Genomic DNA, 18,374 nt, shown 5'->3' with positions numbered 1-18,374 from the left:
CATGATCCTTGTTCCAATATCCCTTCATCCCAGAACACAGGATACAGGGTATACACACTATGCAATCATCCGAATGACAGCACGCTATATCATGTTGGAGAATTTTATCCAATTAATCTTTCCTCCTGTACGCACTACCCAATAATCGTGTAGATCACTGGCAGCTCAGGTGATGACTTCAGGAAAGATTGGACCAATATATTGTGTGGTCTTCCGGTTGAGCATACACACTGCAAAATGTGCACCACATCGTTCACATCTTCCCGTCTGACTTACATCACATCAGATGTGAAGATGCGATGAACGCACTTGAATGCACGATTGAGTTTACACGATGTGAATGATATGTCGTTCCAATTTGCCTCAAAACGACACATCGTCCATTATATCACCTAATGCAGGGCCAGATTAACAATGGGGCGGATAGAGCTACAGCTCCAGGCCTCCACATAAAAATAGGCCCATTGTCATGACAATATGATGGTGACTGGCCATCTGCTCTCCACACGGTCAGCCATAAATCATAAGTAGTAAATTTGTATTTCTATTTACCTCACAAAATGAAGGTTTTTTTTCCTTTTACATATTTAGGGAGACATTGGAGCAGAGAGTATAGGGGGTACACGCCCACATGGCACTGGCCACACCTACACAGCACTGGTCACGCCTCCTCTGCTTCTCATAATAGGCCCTTTGGTCATTTTCAGCTCCAGGCCCATGTGGCCATCAATCCGGCCCTGACCTAATGTGTACCTGGCCTTAGCGCATAGGTGCCCACGCTACTGGAATTTCAAGAGACTCCTCACTAACTTGGAGTTCTCACTACTCCCGGGAAAATAGGCACCCCTCCGGCATCTTCCCTGTTTCACTTGGACCTCGACGAATTTCTTGGAGAATAGTGCAGCCGACCAGCTGTCATGGACAAGGGAAGAAGAGATGGCCCCATAATGGGAACACCTCCATACACTGCACAATGTTTGGAGGTGATCTACATTCTTCGCATGAAGGGGGCTGTATGACAGTCAGGGGGATGGTCAGGTTTGATAGTTTGCGTACAACGATGGTGGGAGGAATGCGCATGCACAGGACCCGTTTTGAGCATATGCAGAACGGGTCCTGCGTAGTCGCATACAGTGCCCCCGTGCCACAGCCCAATTGGGCTTGTCGCCCCCATTTTGTAGGCTTGCCCAGGCTATGGTCAGCGTCTTCCAGCGCAGATTTTCTGGCCCCGGCAGAGGAGTTCCGGCACCCATTCTGAGTAAGCTTCAGCTTACTGAGATGGCCAATGACTGCGACCATCATGACCGATGGTGATCCGATGCTCAAATCTGCAGTGCCAGTAAGAGGAGTCTTATTTTTTCACACTCCTCCTGCGGCATGACTATATTTTCGCATCGCAAAGTGATCAGCATACAACTCTGAATCAACTCCACAGTCATTATTTGGCTTGTTGTTTGCACAATTATCAAGCAGTGTATGGCCAGCTTTGGCTTGTTTGTAGAACTGCACAGTATTTGTGATCAACATGAAAAATTATTACACCATTTGCACTTTGTGCACTGTAAAATAGTTTGTGAAGGTGCAAATTGCTTCCATTAACTATAACTGCTCCTAAATGTACATAATGGCCATGATGGCATGAGTATATACTCAGTTATACATAAGCACAACAAATATAGGTGATATGCACAAAACTACTCCTACAAATGGTATTTGAAAGCATGACGTATTCAAACAATGATGCATTGCTTCTAAGCAATATCTATCTAATCTATCTATCTATCTATCTATCTATCTATCTATCTATCTATCTATCTATCTATCTATCTATCTATCTATCTATCTATCTATCTATCTATCTATCGTGTGTATTGACGTCCGCACAGGCTGCATGTGAACACATGACAGAAGTAGGTTGTTAGTTACTTAACCTGTGAGCGAATGAGATGCGTAAAGTTCAGTTGATTATGATTGGCAGCTGCGCGCCTTATCCCCGCCTTCTGTCACTGGCTGATTGGCTTGTTGAGGACAGGCATAGCCAGGTGATTGGCTGAGGCTGTGACGCTGCTGGCCCGGTGACGTGCTGTGTGTGACGGAGACCGTGTAGTCGGTGGTGCTGGAGGCCTCGGGGTGTCCGGCTTTATCGGGTGGCAGGTAACGGGGAGCTGCCGGAGGAAGGTACAGAACGCATGCTGGGTTCGGTGCTTTGCTGGCGCTATAAAAGAAAGTCTGTGATGGAGTGTGATCCGGGAACACTGCTGAGGCCTGCAGGGAGAGGGGGCGGGGCCCAGCTGCAGCGTCACTTAGATAACACTATACACACACACACACACACACACATCCACACACACACACATCCACACAGGGCACTCACTGACTGTACACATACACTCACTATACACATATATCCTCTTCACTCACTGTGATACTATATTGGCTGCACACTGACAGAGCTGGAAGGGCACATGTATAACTTAATTTCAGTGATGGCAAAACTCTGCCCTTAGTACTACTAACAGTCCATGTATTCTAGACCACCTAACTGCTGCATCTGTATAATCAGGGTCGGCTTAAGGCTTGTGGGGGCCCCCTCCAATAAAATCTACACCCCACAGTGCCCCCTCACTTTTATGCTCCACAGTGCTGTCTCCAATATGCCCCACAGTGCCCCCCCCCCCTTTACTAAAAAGCATGTCAGACTCCACTTTCAGCTCTTCTGTGTTCTGCATGCACAGTAACAGTGCAGAGCGGCTACTGAGTGTGTCCCCTCGTGGTTGAGCATATTTCCCCTACGTGCTAGGGACCTGGAAGTGATGTGAGTGAGGGCGGAAGTGCAGTTCCTGCCTATAACAGCCAGCTAAAGAAGTACTCTGTCCCCACTGACACAAGGTTGTTGTCCCCTCAGGCACGGTGGCTCGCTACGCTCGCCACATGGTTATATTCCCCCTCTATGCCCACTTGAATGACGCTGGTCATTGGCTGATGACGTCCGGGTCCTCTCGGTGAAGGGGATTTAGATATAACCGTCCCCTCATCAGTGTCACGGACATGATGTCACATGATGAGGGGACTAAGGAGCTGCTCTGTATGCACTTATGCTAAGTAGACACTAGACCATATGTTCCCCCGATCCCGTGGATCGAGCTGGCATAGCGGCCAGTGTGTATCCACTATGCGCGCTCCCGCGGGTCATCCATCTGGGTTGTTCCATTGGCCTGCATGTAGGGCCGATGGAACAACCCAGATGCCGGCATAGTGGATGGAGATGGTGCCCAACATATCGGGCAGTCGGTCACTGCGTCGTGCAGTGTGTTGTACCAACTGCCCGATATATAGAGTAATTGGGCATCGCTGGGTGCACACATCGGCAAGTGTTTACTCAGCTTTACTGTGCAGAACACAGAGCCACGACAGCGATTACAGGGCCAGACTGACCCTGGGTGGGAGCCTTTCTGTGTGTGGTGACCCCCTCCCCCCCTTTATTACAGCCCTGTGTAAAATACTTTAGCATAGCATGTCCTGAAAGTGACATGCATATTTCCCAATGACTCCCATCCCGGGAGACGGAGAGAAGGTAGTCAGGGTGGAAAGGAGGCCCCCTTTACCTGTATGGATCCAATACTAGCTTATTACTAACTAAAGGTGGGTACGCACTATCCCAGAGTTTCCCAAACTCTGCCATTACAGTCCATGTTTTAGGAATATTCATGCTTCAGCACAGGTGACCTAATTATTACCTCAGTCCATTTGTTTTAACCATCTGGACTCAAGCATGGATATCTGTTTTATGCAGCGGATGTGCTAAAATATACAAAAGCCGCAGGATGAATCTTAAGTAAAAATATGCCCACTGCTCGATTCTCTGATCTGATGCTGCATCCGAAGATGCAGCCATCAGATCAACTGCGTGACTATCTGAGTAACCCACATAGTACTCAGGATGCCCAGAAAAAAACATTCTGCTGGGGCTAGGGAAGCTGCATGCAAAGAAGCAGTCACTGTCTTTGGTAAGCCCAGAAAACAGGGCTGACATGCCCCATTTTTCTGGAAAACTGAGTCGCCACCTCCAAATGCCAGCAGCATGTCAATTATGCTGCAGCATATGGGGCACTGTGAGTAACATCACTGCACATGTGCAGTGCGGCTTCTGCGTATGCGCAGATGTAAAAACATGAGATGTGCGTAAAAATATGGTTTAAGTACATCTCTGAATTAGGAACATATCGAGTACAGGTCAGAAACGATTATTTGGATGCAATCCACACACACTATATTAGTGTTCATTCTAGCACCCTGCACCTGTCACAACTTCTGCAGTTCCTCTTTCCTGCCTGGGGTGTTGCTCTGGTATGCCATTCAGAATTGTGTACGGTATCGCTAATACTTCAGATGGGATCTGCGATCCCTGGGTATATCTATGTGGAGAATGGTAGGTTACATAAAGTGGTTGCAAAAATGTGCTGTTTCAATCAGTGTGTCACTGGCGTGTCTGGGAACGCTGCTGCGTTCTCATTCACAAATCCACGGCTTCAAGAGGCCATGTTTAGTTGGATGTGAGGAGAGTAGCTAGAGTAGACCCTAGGCTACCACAAATGTCAATGGTGCGACAGATGTTGCATCGATGTTGGAGTGTTTATAATCTCCATGTAAATGCACAGACCACACAACCTGTAGAGCACAAAAGGAAGGCATTTGCATATTCCGGCAGCTGCTATTAAGAGAGCATCTGTGAGCATGGTTACATTACCAACCATCTCTGAATGTCTGAAGATCCACAGGTGACCAGGTGAAGCATGAATGGTTAGGTGTTCTTGGGGACTGTTTGGCCAGCCCTACTGTATATTTTTTTTTGGTGGGGGGGGGGAGTGATCGCGGTGAGCAAAAAAAAAATGTGGCTGCCAGGGACCCCTTACTTTAAAGAATTGGAGTCCTTCTCCACTATTTCTGGGTCCCATTACAATTTATGATTTTTGAGCTTCCCATATGCCATCAGCCCACCCCACATGCCCTATACATACTGTAAACTATGGAAAGTCATATTCCTTTTGAGGTAAGAACAGATAATGCTTATAAATATATTTCCTTGATGTCACCATAGCCAACAGGTGCAGTGCTGGGAGCAGAGAGGGGGCTAAGGGCAGGCAGCAGTTGGGACAATGCTCGTGGTAAGGGCAATTGGCAGCTTGGGCAATAATCACATAAAATGGTTTAACTTCTATAAATCCAAAAATATCAACCAGCAAAATAATATCATGTGGGTCATTAATAGTGTAAATATCTCAATAAATATAAAACACAATAATAGCAGCTGCAGTAGGTAATGCACTGCTGTGCTGATGATGATTATTATTATCCTTTATTTATATGGCGCCACAAGGGCTCCGCAGCGCCTTACAAAGTACAGAAACAAATGAGCACACAAGACAACAGTTATTAACAGTACAGACAATGCAGGACAAGTACATGATTTATAAACAATGCTTCGTAACACCTAAATAAGCAGCAGGGTGTCAGTAAGCAGTTTTAGGTGCCATTGTAAATGAAAGTAAAAGTAAGGCAGGAAGAGGGCCCTGCTCGCGAGAGCTTACATTCTGAGGGGAGGGTCAGACAAACAGGGGTGACACAGATGGGGAGCATAGAGTAGTGGGTTAGGATGAGCACTGGAAAGCATTGAGGAAGAAATGGGTCTTGAGGGCCCATATGAAGATTAAGAGCCAGGAAGCCAAGTGATGGAGGAATTTTGCAGGAGAAGTGGTGTCAGAGGGGTATATCCAGGGTTTGGTGATGGCAAGGAGAATCAAGGCATTGCAGATGAGGTGCTCATGAACGGAGACCAGTTTATTATAGACAAAACTGGTTTTGCAGGGGGAACAGGAGAAAGGGACAGAGTTAAGAGGCGAGAGGAGAATGAGATTATTAGGGTTGATGTAGTGTGGAGGTGATATTGATCTAGAGAAGGGGGATAAGGAGTGTGGGGTTATGAGGCTGGCCTCTGAATGAGGAAGGGTGACAGCAGGTGGTGGGTAAGGTGGAGGTTTAGTGTGTGGGGGGGGGGGATAGGTAACTTGGAGAAAAGAGAGGGTGCAGGGTTTAGTGTTGGTGCAGCAGGACCATGGTGGAAGAGAAGTTAATAATACTGGAGTTGTGGGAGATGCAGTGGAGAGACTTATATGTGATGAAGAGAGACAGAGGAGGGGAAGGAGGGGGAGAACGTAGAGGGGACTATGGATGGAGAAATGAGGTGAAAACTGGTGGTAGAGGAGAAAATAATGTAGCAGCTGAGTGAGGGAGGAGTATAAGAAAAGAGACATCGTGTTGATGAAGCAGTTGGGGGGAAAAAAATCAGTAGTAGTAGTAGTAATGAGTGTGAGATGAGGGAGCAGTACAGGTCAAAGATCAAAATCAGATAAAAGGAAGAACAGTGCTGGAAGATGTAAAGGCACAACTACAATAGTATATTATAACCCAAAAAGGAGTATAGAGCTGTTAAAGTAGCAAGACTTGAAAATTAGTATAAAGTATGAATATATATATAAAAAATAAAGTATAGGTGTGAAACAATGGTATTTACTACAGTGCTGATGGCTACGTGGGTTAGTAAGCTCAAGCAAGAAGTTTTCAACTGCTAATCACTCAGCCCTTTAAGGGCCTGATTCAGAGATGTAGGCCATGCTGATTTTGACGCAGATCAAGCAATTTTTCTTTTTTTTTTTGCTATTACGCATGCATATAAACTCGCACTGTGCACGTGCAACGATTGTTTTGTGATTCTGCACACACAGAGAACCCATTTGCAAAGTGAGTGACTGGTAGTTAGCTTTTGGGGGAGGTAATGGGGTCTGTCTGACCGTTTAAACATCGTTAAATGGGTGTGCAACAGTTAGATATTGCTCTCTTCTACGCAGTGTCTGGAGAGATGCTGTATATGAAACAGGCCAGATGTTCCACAAGGGGTGCATGGCTGGTCGATGCTACAGGTATTTACGCTGACAAATGACGTCGTACACAGATGAGAAGGGTATGCAGTCAGGAAGCCGGTGGACCTATTCCCGACAGCCGGTTTCCCGACTGCTTAATCCCGGCGAGGGTTAAATGACAGGCGTCTAAATCTAAGTAATTTTACCGACGCTGGGAGACCGGCGCCTGGCATCCTGATCGAAGGGACGCCAGGCGCCGACAGCGGATAGCCGCGGGGGGGAGGGTTAGGTTTAGGCTAGGGGGGAAAGGTTAGGGTTAGGCACCCATAAGGGAGGGTTAGGGGGTAGAAATAGGTTAGTCAATACTTACCTTAGGACGATCAGGATTTCCTCCTCTGCCGGGATGCCGCTGTCGGGATTCCAACCGTCGGGCATGGGTTTGGCGGTAAATCATACTGATTCCGATGAGAAGGCATCGGTGGGCATCCCTTTGCTAGCATATTTTCACAGCTGCGATACGTGCGAAATTGCAGCTGCGATCACAGCGTCTATCTCTGAATCAGGCCCTATCACCTTCCCAATATGAGGATATTTGCATGGATTAAATATGGTCCACACAATTGTTAAGTCCACTGTTATTAGTATAGGTTAAGGTGGGTACACACTATACAGATATATCTGCAGATCGAGTGATCTGCAGATGGTGGTTCGTACACACTGAACAACCATCATCTGTGCCTGCCCGCAGGTCTCGGCGACCAGGGGGCGTGTCCCGGTGGGCAGGGGGCATGTCCCGCCCCCCTCCACGCGCTCTGCCACTGTGTGTATACATGCCGACCGCCCGTACACACCTGCCGATGGACAGATATGTCTGCAGACATATCTGTCCTTCGGCTGTGCAGCTCAGCCAATGTGATATGTCGGTGAACGCTGCCCGACGGGCAGCACATGCATTGGCCGATCAATTGATCTGTCAGTGTGTACCCAACTTTAGTCTTAAAAGTTAAAACACTAAGGTCTACTACTGGTGAAATATACAGTATATTGTAATGTCAATGAATGCCCACTTTGTTAGTGATGGCTGCATGCAGTGAAAAAGCAAATTATGTGTTCATAAAATATCTTCTCATGTGAACTGTGAACTGTTTGCTCTCTCACTGACTCCTCCTCACAGGTCAGCTGTCCTAATCGTACTCCCAGCTGTTTAACCCTTCAGTGGCCACAATCAATGCAGAGCAGACTGTGTTACGGCCTTGGTAGATAAGGCTGCCAGCAGCGTGTGTGCTGTGATTATGTAGTGACCTGGCCACAGTAAATTGGATGAACTGATCTGCTGTCCAGATACCTGTGTGCAAATAGTGACAGCGCTGAATGGAGCCACTGGGGAGGTCATCCGTGGGCGAATCTCACCGTATCACAGGAGATGCTGTGTGCACGGTGACAGCCTGGTGCCTCACAGCTGGGGAGAAATGTAGCTGGTGGTGAGGCTTAGAGAACCGATAACAGAAACAAACCTCCGGTTCAGAGCAGAGGTTCACCACATGGCTGCTGTTCAGACTGAGAACAGCACGCTGCTGAGTCTGACTGCTGTTCCACAAACACTGGGGGAGTGGCTAGTCTCTTTTCTCTGCCAATGGGGAGCCGTTCAGGGAGAGGCTTACAGCAGCGATTGGCAGGGGACACACTGAGGTTTTGCACATGTCTGTCAGTCAGCAGGCGTCCTCCAGGACCCGAACATCTTTAAAAACTGGGTCCCTCGCTATAGCGCGTATTTTGCGAACACTGGGGGAATAATGATTACACTCTAGTATGGTACAGTGAGCGTTAGTTGTCTATCCTCTGCACCCAAATGATATCAGTTGTTTTTTTTTTCATGTATTTTTGCCTGTAAACCTCCAAGATTAATCGATAATATTGCATTATACTAGATTTATCATATTTGGTTTGTAAAAAAAAGGGGTTTTAGGGTCTTACCCTAAATGATTTGCCATGTGCAGTATTAGCAGTAATTATCACAGTTCTCTGGCACTTAACCTCCTATAATTAATGTTACTAGTGTCCCAGGGTGTCTGTTCTTGGTCTGGTATATATGTAAATCCGCCATTGTTCTTTGACCTCAATGTAGTGTATTCTTTGGTACAATCTTCTGATTCTTAAAATGGATTCTGGGGTACCGCTCATGGTCTTGAACCATATAGCTACAGTGTGCATACTGTTGTAAATAAGGTAAACATTATCATTAGTGTATTAACAATCTCTGACCTCTCCAATACTGCAAAAAAATGAAACGGATAAATCACCAGCATGTTCTATTAGTAATGCAATATAGTGTCAGTGTAATTTCTGGTTCACTCATAGATTACTGGTAAATTGAACAGCACATTGTATGCAATAATATAAAGCTATGCATTTGTGTCACTTTTATAAACTTTATGTTCTAGTGTGACCAGCCCCCCTTTACCTGCCACAGGATCCTGGCTTTTATTAATTTGTTACATCTGTACTTGCTCTGTAATTTTGTCCCTACATGTACTTTAAAGAATATATTCATCCTTGCCGATTCGTTTTGACCAAGTGCTTTTTTACAGACCACACAAAATTGAGGTGGTTTCTAATAGCCATCATATTTTACAGTAGGCAGTGAATCATTCCTTTTAATTTTATATTTGATTAATGAACACTGAAGTAATGAAGCACTAACAACAATAATAGAGGAATACAGGTGCGCTGATCTGTGCAACAACGTTTAATACTGTCTATAAAGCAGCTTACAAAGTGGGAACTGCAACCCACTAAAATTGATACAAACAAGAAAATAAATGAAGCACTAATAGACAGTAAATGAGTAATGAAGGTGGTCTTAATATAAATTATATTTATTTTAAATATACACATGTAAACAACAAAAAAATATCATATCTGAATATACAGATGTGTCCTCATACATCTAGCCTCAATACACCACACAGCGCAGCTTGCCTAGCGTGAGTGAGCTGCAAGGTCTCGTTCTACTCTGCTAAAGTAGGGCCTCTTTTAAATGTGTCTACTGTAAGTCGCAATGTTATCCAACTAGGAATCACCACAGACTGTGCTGTTAATTTGATATGCAATACTTGTAAATCCGGAGTTTAGTAGCAATGCCCTTTGTATAAAGGATCCCGTTTTTTTATATATGCTGCTGCTGTATCAGTAGTAAAGGAGTGCAAATGGATGCCGCAGGGGTGCTGGTGATACAGCGGTAATGTATGAGGTGTCTGCTGGTGTTGGAACTCTGGTAGGACAGTATCAACACACTGTTCACAGGCTGCCCAAATCCCAGCACATGTGCTCCGTGGATGAAGCAGTCAGGGCTGCCAGGAGAAATCCTGGGCCCTAATGCAGCAACTTCCCGGGGCCTCCCATGGAGGGGGTGTGGCCACAGCATGTTGGGGGGGCATGACCACCTTTTTGGGAGAGTGTCTAGCATGTGTGAAGCACCCACTCACAGGATCATGGCATAGCTCCCAGCAGCTAGGACAAAAGTATACACTGTTACTCTGGGTACATATCTGCACGATATCAGCCCGATTTGACCACAGCGGAACAACAAAACCTGTGTGTGTGTGTGTATATGTGTGTATATGTATATATATATATATATATATATATATATATATATATATATATATATATATATATATTATAATATAATTTTCATTCAGTAGTTTGGCGCTCCAGATAAGAAATAAAGATTCACTGCATCGTTACAGGATTTAAACATTTCAGTGCTTTATTGCGCCTTTGTCAGGAACAGCATTAGTAATCTAATCCAGAGTGCCGCCATCCTACTGTATTTATCTATTTCAGCAGCACACTGCAAAAGTAGCACTCCATAAATAATGCCAAAAAATCCTCTTTACTGTGTCATCCTAAAAACAGCCATAATTGTGCAAAATTCGTCAATAATAATTACTCTTCATAATGTTCATAATCTGCTGGTCTTAAAGCCATGTAACCGATATAGGGCCTGATTCAGACCCGGTCGCTAGATGCGGCCGTTCTCTCCCTGCGTATGCAAATTCGGCTAAGTGACGGCATGGCAGGCGCTCGTTCGGCAAGGCATAAGCACGCCCACTATGTCTAGGCGACCGATCACTGTGTCTATGCAGATGGCCATTAGCGTACGGTGAGATGCCCACTAGTGCATGTCATCTCCAGGAAGTGTATTAAAACATTTGGTGCATCGAGGACCATCGGAAGCGATCGCAGCGCTTGTGGTTGCCTCTACCCTACCGCAAGTACTGCAAGGATTTTGGTGTAAAAAAAAAGGCTGGTTAAGTGTACTATAACACTGCCTGTTAATTATGCACGCCTCTGAAATGGCATTGAGACACTCAGGCACGCCTGCGTTCGCACCCCCACTCCCCCGTTTTTACTGGACTGCCCCTGTTACCACCCACAAACTGCCTCTTCTGTCACTCATTGCACTGGGCTGTCTTTGCAGGGCAAGCGAGCAGGTCCCGTTCGCTATGAGTAGTTCATGCACTGCGATGCATACACACGCGCAGATTAGCGTACATCGGCAGCAGCGAGCGGACGCTTGGTAGTGACCATTTCTGAATCGGGCCCCTAGTCTGGACAGCTGTTTCGGTGTGGATACACATTTATTAAGAGACTGCAGTACATTGTATTGTAAAAGCCTGGCTTAAATACCTTTAAACCAAATACAAATTAACCTCATCTATGTGACAAGGGCGTGCACGCCATCACCGCCGGTCACCGGAACCTCTACCTCCTAACAACCGACTCGGAGGCATGGAACGTCCCACAGTGCCGGAAGTCGCATCGGCATGTGGAACTGATCCCGTCTGCTGTAGCCGGGGAAGAGAGAAAGGGTCCCAGGTGACGGAAATTATGTAATGGGTCTGACATAAACAATAACAAATGGTACAAATATGACATATATTAGCAAATCAGCAATCGTTTACCATAGTGGTCCCGCATAATGGAACAAACCTCCCCATCTCATAGTAGGTCACCGATCACATACACTATATCTAAACATAGAAAAATATACAAAGGATACCTATTAAAAATTGGAAACCATTGAATTTTAATGTAAGACTAGGGTCAGAACCCCAAATATCATCAAAGTGTTATTAACATGTCCTGGCCTATTACATGCAACCCACAAGATATTTATAAAAAGACTGAAAATTTTAACTCTTCATTCAGTTCAAATGGAGCCATGGACTGTAATTTATGAATCCATTCTGTCTTTCTGTAGTAACAGTTTATGCCGATCCTCTCCGCAGAGGTGGAACATGGTCGACGGGCATAAACAAAAAATCTTTCATAGTATGTCCATTAGTAGGCCAATGTTTTGTAGTTGGCGGAGTGTTGAATTCAACCAGTTGGATGGCTTTCTTGATAAAGGACCTATGCTTCGCGATCCTCTCTTCTTAGCATACATATCATTGTTTTTTCCCATGTATACTAATTTGCAGGGACACATAATAATGTACACTACATATTTGGTCTCACAGTTCATCCTACGTTGTAGTTGATATGCGGTCAGGTGTCCCAAATTTATCGCCGGTCAACATGTGGCGACAGTTCACGCTTCCCAAGCATCGAAGAGCCCAGTCAGCAAGTTTTTTGTGGGACTTGTGTGAGTGACTTATTTGAGTCTTTTTTTTTTTTTTTTTAGGTTATGGCTCGTTTGTAGCAGAAAAGCTGCACATTCTAACATTTTTTTCACCCAATATCTTGTCAGTAGCTATAAAATCCCAGTGTTTCAAAATGCTTTTCCGTAGTATCCCTGATGTAATGGAATATGTACTAGAGAACACCATCCTCTCCATTTTGGCTTCACTAGGTTTAGCCTGTAATAATTGTTCCCTACCCAGTGTCAGGCGCTTCTGAATAGCATCTTGCACTTCTCTTTTTTGTCATTTCTTTGTCATTTTTTTTTTTTTCAAGAACCCCCCTGCCAGTTCAGTGTTTGACGTGATGCGAACCACCCTCACCAACTGGGAAAATGGAAGCCCCTTCTTCAGAGGTTGAGGATGAAAGCTGGATGCCAATAATAAAGTATTCTTGTCTGTGAGTTTCTTAAATATCTCAGTAGAGAAAAATCTTTTTTATGGACAATAATATTGACATCCAAAAAGAAATTTTTTTTGCGGGTTGCATGTATATGTAAACCTGATTTAGCCAGGTAACCTGTTCAAAGCGTCAACAAACAGTTTCAGCCTAGCCTCTCCTCCAGTCCACACCATGAACAGGTCATCCAATAAACCTTACATAAAATGCACTAAACCTGGAAACCTTGCGTTAGCCATAATATGAACCTGCTCGCAGTTGTACATGAAAAGGTTTGCATATGATGGGGCCATATTAGACCCCATCACAGTTCCTCTGAGCTGTTAAACAAGAAGTATTTTTTGTACAAAATCACTTCCATCAACAGCAACAAGAACTCAGTGGGTGGACCTACATAGTATGTGTGGCTCAAGGCCTTTCTAACTGCGTGCATTCCCTCAATATGGTCTATGTTCGTATACAAACTCGTGACGTCACGAGTATGCAGTCTGGGTGGCCGACCAAAGGAAACCAACTTATTCAAAAAGTCTGAGGTGTCCTTCAGGAAATATGGGATACTTTCTACAACAGGTTGCAAATAATAATCAACAAATTGCGATAAAGTTTGACTGGGTGATCCCCTTGAGGATATAATAGGCATACCCGGAGGTTTGTTCATTGACCTTTTGTATTTTAGGTAGAATGTACAATACTGGAATTTTTGGAAAATCTGTGTCAAGAATTTGACCGTATGGTCATCTATCTACAGGTTGACATATCCTAATTGGATGATGGAATCAATTTCTCTCTTGTACTTGTCTGTCGGGTCAAACAGCTTTTTGTAACAGGTCGTGTCCGATAGTTGTCTCATCACCTCGTTAATGTAATTGGTCCGGTTCCTTTAGCATTGGACACTTGTGGCAGAGTATTTGATTTCATAAATGTGTCAATAGACACATTCGATGAGGGTGTATAAACAAACTTTTTACTGTAAACGGGAATATACACTTGGTGGTACTTTCCTGTTTAGCAAAAAAGTCCTGCAGGTGCAATTACCTGTGGAACCTATAGAGCTCAATTTCTTAGTCGAGGGGTTTCTGAATCTGGACAAAGGATAAATCCTTGGCTAGAACCCTGAATGTTGATTATGAACATTATGAAGTAGCGTTCCCGCTAGACTGTTTTAGCGGGCGCTGCGCCTGGCCATATTTTTGAGGGGCAAAAAGCACCCTGCCCTCCAGCGCGGTGCCCCGCTCAGACAGCCAGCAGGTTCTGTCTTCCGCCGTGGGTCACAGTGTCCCGCGGGTGGTCAAAACAGCGGAGCAGCGGTCAACGCTGGTGAATGGCATGCGTCCGGCATCCATTCACTGCGACCGCAGCGCTTGGGGGTTGCCCGGCATGTCCGTAAGTGCCGGGCTCGCCCCCAGGAGTGACAAAAAGGGGGTGTCATAAAGCCACGCCCCCTTTTCTTTGGTCACTCCCCCTATTCAGGCGCACGCTCTAGGTCGGAAGCCCTGCCTGCTGCCGGACCTAGAGTGTACACTAATGAAGTGATGGGTATTGCTGAATTTTGCACATGGTTATGGCTGTTTTTATGATGGCACATTTAAAGATTTTTGCATTATTCATGGAGTGCTGATTTATATCTGATGGTGTAGTCTGTATCTGGCTACACTAGTGGATTACTATGTATATGTGTGTGTGTGTGTGTGTATGTATGTATGTGTGTGTATATATGTGTATGTATAAAATATATATATATATATATATATATATATATATATATAATGTCAGAAATCCACTGCACTCGCCACTCCTAGATTTGGGGTGCAGACCTGCACTCGCCATTCCCAGGACTGGGGTGCAAGTGGCCTGTGACCACATTGCTTACATAAATAAAAACAGAAAACCCAGCACTCACCATGTTTAAACACTCACAATGATGTATAAATAAGTAAATAAATAATGGGGATTTAGTTCATGGATTGATCAATGCATTTAAGCCCGCAGCCCACATCACGGGACCCCACTTCCTGCAGGTCCTACACTATCCGTCACACTGATGGAAACCTGTTAGCTGCTATCACATAGTATATATATATATATATATATATATATATATATATATATATTTATATATATATATATTTATATATATTTGAGAAAAATCTCCGGGGTGCACTCACCAGACTTCATGAAAATTTTTATTATGATAAAATGCCTGTTACCCTGCCAACATGCTGTTCTGTGTGTCAAAGCAAAGGAAAGGTTGTGAGTGGAACGCACGCCGGAGGGTAGTGTGATTCCTCTGATGGATCGCAATCTGGTGTTTTTTATCATAATACTCAGGTAATTGGTGGCAGCTGATTGTCCGTGATGGATCTGTCTACATGTTTTGTCGATTAGGGGGTGGTCTCGTTAATTAGGGTGGGTATATGTATACTTTGTGTATTACCTGCATTTGAGTCTTGATAAAGGTCCATGCTGTAGGACCGAAACGACGACATTATGCTGTGACATTATGCTGTTCCCATGTAATCTATGGATTGAATAAAGGAAATTCTTTATGAAGTCTGGTGAGTGCACCCCGGAGATTTTTCTCTAATATATCTCTATATCTATGTATCTCACAGTAAACCGAGTTGCAGATGCACTGTGCGATCATTACTGTTCCATTTAAATGGATTTTATAAAATATAATTTCAGAGGTAGCTAGCATATCAGTGGCCAATGATACCAGCCTGCCTACCATTGTCAAGGTCACCTCATTGAGCAGGTCCCTAACACTCTGGGGCTCACATCTGGGACACAGGGCACCCCAAAAGACAGCCCAGCTAAAGACCTGCCCAGGGCATCACACGAAAAAGAGAGTGACAATGCGTGTAATAAAGTATCAGGTGTGTCAAAGTAGCTAATAAGTGTTAAAAATAGTAATAAAGGTAAAAAATATATGAAGAAATACATGAATACTAAACAAACATGAAAAGTGATATACAAAGTGACTGTGTATTAAGTGTTGATGCCCTGAAGAGGTCCAGCCAGAATACTATAACAATATAAATAGGACTTCCTTTGGATTATGCCTGTTACCTGGTGCATCCAAAGTAAGTCTTATTTATATTGTTATAGTGTCAGTTTATTTGGGGTGAGCATTTGGGCTTATAGAATCTATAGATGTATAGCTTTCAAGCTAAGCAGCAGTTGCAGCACCAGTGTCCAAGTCAAGTGCAAGTCACTAACACAGGCAGGTTCGGCTATTCCCTCAGTCTGTCTCACACTCCCTTATTCCACTACTGACCTCGACACACAAACCCACAGTCACCCAACCTGCTTTTCTAATCTGTAGCCCCTCCCAGTCCCCACCAGCTGCCTGATGCAGTCGTGCTGGGTAGAGTGTGCGTCGCGTGTTGATGATGATGTCATCACCTCGGCGAGACTGTCATTGGCTCCGCAGCAGTGTAGCACCTGGAAGTGAGTGACACTGTCTGACACACAGTGCCGTGACCGAAACCCTAACCCCCTCCCTTTCAACTGCGGCCTGAGTTTTTATCAAAATGTCTGAATAAAGAAAAAAAACGGCTACTGCCATGCCTGGCCCGGGTAATCGGCACCCACCCCCATCCTCTTGGCTTCCCTTGAAGCAGTGACACTATGGGTAAAATTTACTAAGCAGCGGTTTCTATTCTATTCTAAACCCTGGCGGTTTGGGGGTTTCTATTCTACTCTAAACCCCGGGGCTTTGGTGGTGGTTTTGCAGTGGTTTCTAAATGACAGCCCTGTTCTATTCTATTCGAAAATGTGTTTTTACTGTGGTTTGGCATCGGTTTTGCTATCTGCAGATTTACTAAGTCCAAAACCGCTGCAAAACTGCCATCAAAACACACTTTAGAATAGAACAGGGCTGTAATTTATAAACCACTGCAAAACCACCACCATACCCCTGGGGTTTAGAATAGAATAGAAACCCCCACCAAACCGCCGGGGTTTAGAATGGAATAGAATAGAAAACGCCGCTTAGTAAATTTTGCCCTCTGTCTCAGTTGGGCTGCAGCATAGCAGAGTTCACAGTACACAGCGTGTGTAAAATCCAAGAGTGCTGCACAGTGCAATAAATGGACAAGAAGTGCAACAAATGGCACAGTGGCAGATGCCTACACCGTAAAGCATTTAACTGTGTTTCAAATTCCTGGTTTCATCAGAAGGATTGTACTATTTTATACAGAATAATGGACCGCATGGTTGGTGTAGTGCTTAGCATTAGTGCCTCACAGCATGGAAGTCTTGTGTTTGATTTAACCCATGGACCTGTCTGTGTGAAGGGTATGCAATCGGGAATACGGCGGACCTAATCCCGACAGCCGGCTTCCCGACTGCTTTATCCCAGCGAGGGTTAAATGACAGGCGTCTAAATCTAGACGCCTGTCATTTTGCCAACACCGGGAGACCGGCGCCCAGCATCCCGATCGAAGGTATGCTGGGCGTGGACAGCCACGGGGGGGGCCAGGTTAGGTTTAGGGCTCCCAGGGGGGATTTAGGGTTAAGCACCCCCCTGGGAGGTTAGGGTTAGGCTAGGAGGAGGGAGGGTTAGGCACCCCCCCGGGGGACTTAGGTTTAGCCAGCGGGGAAGGGGGGGTTAGGGTTAGGCACACCTAAGGGAGGGTTAGGGGAGGGAATTAGGTTAGTCTATACTTACCTTAGGGACGATCGCGATTTTCACCCATGTCGGGCAGCCGCTATCTGGATACCAACCGCCAGACTTGCGATACCGATTCTGTGTGAATTTTGCATGTTCTCCACTTGTTTGCACGGGTTTCCTCCAACACTCCAAAAACATACTGGTAGGTTAATTGGTTTCTGACAAAAATTTACCCTACTATATATGTGTGTCTGTATGTGTACATGTGGTAGGGACTATAGATTGTCAGCCCCACTGGGACATGGGGCAGGGACTGATGCCAACGACCAAATATTCCCTAAAGCTCTGCAATACTTGAGCGCTATAAATATCTGATAATAAATTAACAGGAGTTTATATATTTGTTAAAATCACATGTTCGGGGTTCACTCTAGGTTATGCGCAGGGTGTCGGACCTAGAGAAATGGAGGCATGGTCACGAGAAAAGGGAGTGCGTCTTTTAAGACCTCACTCTTTGGGGTGTGCCCTGCACCTACGGACATGCCGGGCTACCCCCAAACTCTCCCTTCTGCCTATTCACCGGCGGTGAGCACTACACTGCAGTTTTCCCCACCCGTGGGACAATGTGGCCCGCGAGTGGGGACGGCACCCGCAGGATGTTTTAGTGAGGCGCTGTGAAAACGGGCTCAGCTGATTCTGCACTTTTGAAATTGGGCAGGGCTCGGTGCCCCGCTAAAACAGCCCAGCGGGAACGCTAC

The 18,374-nt window shown here is 45.2% G+C and overlaps 1 protein-coding gene across 1 annotated transcript in view; it reads left to right on the top strand.

The window, feature by feature from the left end:
• The first annotated feature begins 2,015 nt into the window (after window positions 1-2,015).
• The window catches only part of PJA2 (praja ring finger ubiquitin ligase 2), a 78,896-nt gene continuing 62,537 nt past the window's right edge, over window positions 2,016-18,374 (top strand). The window contains exon 1 of the mRNA XM_088477670.1: window positions 2,016-2,178. The gene's annotated coding sequence lies outside the window, so the exon portion shown is untranslated. The remainder of the gene's footprint in view (window positions 2,179-18,374) is intronic.

This window comes from Taudactylus pleione, unplaced genomic scaffold (assembly GCF_031769625.1).
Source record: "Taudactylus pleione unplaced genomic scaffold, aTauple2 ptg000202l, whole genome shotgun sequence".
Lineage (NCBI taxonomy): Eukaryota > Metazoa > Chordata > Amphibia > Anura > Myobatrachidae > Taudactylus > Taudactylus pleione.
This window is presented reverse-complemented; position numbering and strand designations above follow the sequence as displayed.